This window comes from Athene cunicularia, assembly GCF_003259725.1.
Source record: "Athene cunicularia isolate RWA chromosome 4 unlocalized genomic scaffold, athCun1 chr4_part2, whole genome shotgun sequence".
NCBI classification, from domain to species: Eukaryota; Metazoa; Chordata; class Aves; order Strigiformes; family Strigidae; genus Athene; species Athene cunicularia.
In genome coordinates this window covers 9527900-9531804 of record NW_020799099.1, presented here as the reverse complement: position 1 = coordinate 9531804, position 3905 = coordinate 9527900, and the positions used below count along the sequence as shown (strand labels likewise).

The following is a 3905-nucleotide window of genomic DNA, read 5'->3' as shown; positions in this document are numbered from 1 at the left end:
CTATTGAGTGTTCGGTGGAGTGACCCCTAACAAGAAGGGAATTGAATAAACACTGAAGCAGAAGTTACAGATCAAGGAGATAACAAACAATTTTATTTTTTTTTCCTCAAGATTTCCTGCAGCTTCATGGTAGAAACAAACCCAAACGCCCCAAGTTAATCAACCTCACAGACTCACAAAAGGAAATATATTTGTTATGTATTACTTCCCTGATCACGGCCAACACTGACTTTACATCATTATTTAACTGATTACCTAAGAGCACTATGAACGGGAAATACAGCTTTGGGTCACACACCCCTAGAAAAGTGGATAAAAAAAAATAATCTTAATTACTTACTCTTTCATTATAAGCCCTTCTTGATGAGTATCATGGTTTCTACATGAATGTTTTATTTTGGTTGTATCTACATGAATGTTTTATTTTGGTTTTCTAAAATATAAAGTGCTGTTATGCAGCCTGGAGAAGATTTGCATGTTCCCAAGGTGTTCTCCCATTCAAACATCACAAGATCGGCAGCTGACTTTTGTTAGCAGCTTTTGCCCATAACAAAAACAAAGCGTATAAGCCCAGTGAATATAACAGATTCTCTAATAACAACAAGTGTTTTTATTGCCATTGCACTCACGGAAGTCTCAAACCAGAAAGGGTGGTAGGGAGACCAGGTATAAACTATATGTTATAAAAATGGAGGGAAATGACTTGCTCTACACCACAAGATTAGAAGGAGTAACTCTTTGAATAGAACCGAGGTCACCATCTGAAGCGCTAGGGCTTGGACAATAGGCCCAAGCCAGAGTTGACCTATAGATGAATCCTGTATATTTTATAACTAATAATCATTGTGCTAATAGCTATTATACTAAGTTATAACAAACCACCTGTTCTGATGTAAAAGGTGGAAGTATTGAAGCCTGAGCAACAGGCCCCGAGTCGAAGCTGCTAACTTAGTATTTAGTCACTGACAAAATATGTATGCTCATTTATGAAAGATGTAGGTTAGATATCATATACTTATTATGGGTGATGGATGTAATGAAAACATTTCTATTCTGAATGTACCTTTCTTCTTCTCTGTGTAGGGGTGAGTTAACAAAGCCGTGAAGCTAGCTGTCTGGCCTTGGGACAGACGTATGGCCTTGTTTTAAAAGGAACATAAATAAATTAGATAAGGAGGGAAACTCCCTTAGCTTCTCCCTTAAGCCCTGGCCAGGCTCTGGGGGGAATCTAATGAGAGAGTGAAACCAGATGTTCCGCTCAAAACCAAAGGTGCCAGCTATTCTGGCTTGCTGATTTTTAGTATATAATGCTGGACCCGCTCGCAGCAACTTTGGCAGCCTCACCTATGGGTGGACGCACTGCGTAGGATTTCCCACTTGCCGCGACAGGCTCTCCAACCCCTCGCTGTAACCGGGGCTGCCCAGCCACTGCGGGTCTGGGGGATGGTAACGTATGCAAGTGGTGATGGATCTTTCTTAATCACTATTCTCTCTCTCAGGTAGTAATGATTTGATGCATTACCCTGTATTTTCCTATTTGTTTAAGCACGCTGTTCCGTCTTTTCTTACTGTATATTTTCTGTATTATTCTGTTATATTATTTAGTTATTTTAAGTAAAATATGCCTGCTCTTTTCACTCTGGTGTCTGAGTTTAATTGCTATCCCTAATCAGCAAAACAGCATCATAAAAGAAACTGAACAAATAGGCTCAGATAGGCCATGCTGCCTGTGCCAACAAAAGCGATGTTTTGTAACTCCTCTATCTGATTCAGGGCTTGAGAATACAATGCAGAGTGATAAAATAATACGGTTGCTTTCATTAGGAAGAAACTGGACTGGATGGCTCAAAATACCCTTTCCAAGCCTAACAACGTAAATGGATACGTGAAGTAACGTGCAAATGTTGTACTCCAGTATTAAAAATGCAGATTTGTAACACAATCAAACTGAGTATTACTGCAGCACTGCTTGGCCTAGATCAGCTCGGCAGCAGACTGACCCTTTGATGTTGTTTCCCAACCTCATGCTGCACCGGAAAGGGGCAGCGAGGGCAACTCCTTGCTAACGGTGCCAAGGGTAAAATCTAGTCCTGCAACCGCCCTTCCTGAATCCATGCAGGTGAATTTGGTGCATATGGACAACCTATTCCTCTGCCAGGCAGCTTGTACCACAAAAGAAATCAAAGACATGTTTTGTTTAAAGAAGTCGGTCATCTCTTGGATCACACGATGAAGACTAGGTCACTTTTTCAGGCTTATTACTCAAAAACCCTGACATCCTTTTCACACACACACATACCATAAATCTCAGGTGGTAAGCCTGAGGTTATCTATATTCACTTACAATTCTGCTTTCTGCTTGTTGCAATTTACAGCAAACAACTATTTAATTTGTGCTTGTATCTTGATATAAATCAGTAAAAATTGATGCATTTGGCAGAAGAGGACAAAAGAATTACTCTCACTGATCAGCCATCACGCATCTTGCACTGTTTTGGAGATTTTTGTGCAGTCATAATAGGAAGTAGTAGATAGATGGCTAGAACATTCAGTTTATCCCTTCTCGATCACATCTAACTGTCATCTACAGAGGTATTTATGAATGTATTGTTCAGTTTAGACCTTGTACCTGACGATTAAAGTTTAAGAACTATAGTTAGACCTGGATGACTTAGAAATAATATAACTTAGTTGTGGTGCTATTACCACTAATGCAGTCCTTTTATTAAGAACATACAGAGGTATGTAACAAGAGGTCGGTTTTGGTGGGATGTAAGCAACATGAAGATTGGGGCAGAATCTGTGCAGTCTTGTTTTCATGAGCATTAGTTAAACTTTAAGATTTTTTTTTAAAAGCACTGCCTCATTTCAGAGGTACTGCAAACATGACTGGTGCTTTCCAACATTATCCAAATAAGTAATCAAGTAATGACAAACTCTTTGCATTTTTGTAAAATATAACCGGAGTAAGACACTATTGGCTTGAAACACCAATTTCAAACCATCTGTAGTGTATCAGCCTATTAAAGCCACTACTAATCTTTACAATCATGTGCTTTTGTGGTTAAAAATATTTTCCTTGGTCAAGTCTAAAAAAAAAAAAGCCCATTCCTTCAATGAGCATGCACTGCTGGTATTTACGTGCCCCAGGACTTCTGTTACTGCAGGACCTGACTGGCATCAATCGAGGCGACAGTGTTTTTCCAGAAAAAAATCCAGTTGAGTGTTAACGTCCCAAGTATGTGTTGGGTGTTAAAAGTCCAGGGCAGGGGGGCCTGAGAAAGGATATAGTGACACAGTTAAAGGATGTAATTAAAGGGCAAATGATGTGATTATGGGCAAAGCGACACAGACACCTTGATGGTTCCTACTTTTTTTAGTGATACTCCAGCAACTTTCCTTTAAAGCAGGGCTTAGCAGGTTGCCTTTGAACGCGCAGTGCCCAGTGAGCACGCAGTGTGTGAGAGTATCACATGGAGCTGGAAATATGTCTCTTGTGGGTTATCGATGGTGCCGAGCGGTGGCTCTTTCCTGAGGAGGTTTGCCGCCTACGGCGCCCGCTCCCCCCCGACACACACGGAGCCCGCCAAGGCCGAACGGGCAGCACTGCCCCACAGAGAGCTGTGCTTGACAAGGCCCAGTCTTACCGTGTTTCGGGCATTTAGTTTGACGAAGTAACTCATCGTCGGGCAACAGCCCCAGGCGCGGCCCAGCCAGCGCTCCGCTCCTGCCAAACCTCCTTCTCGCTTCGCTGGGGGCGGCGGGGCCTACCGGAGGAGCGGGGCGCCATGGCACGCCCCGGCCTTTCCCCTGGGCGGGGAGGGGAGGGCATGGAGATGAGGGGATAGTGATGGTGATGGTGATGGGGGGGTGGCTGCCATCCCCGCGGAGGGCCGGGGCCGCCT

At 42.9% G+C, this 3905-nt stretch overlaps 1 protein-coding gene across 1 annotated transcript in view; it reads right to left on the bottom strand.

Annotated features, from left to right (window-relative positions):
- ALB (albumin) overlaps positions 1–3828 on the bottom strand; it is a 46636-nt gene extending 42808 nt beyond the window's left edge. The window contains exons 1-2 of the mRNA XM_026847711.1: positions 3648–3828; positions 3129–3275 (exon numbers count right to left, since the gene is read on the bottom strand). The gene's annotated coding sequence lies outside the window, so the exon portion shown is untranslated. The remainder of the gene's footprint in view (positions 1–3128; positions 3276–3647) is intronic.
- Between the last annotated feature and the right edge of the window lie 77 nt (positions 3829–3905).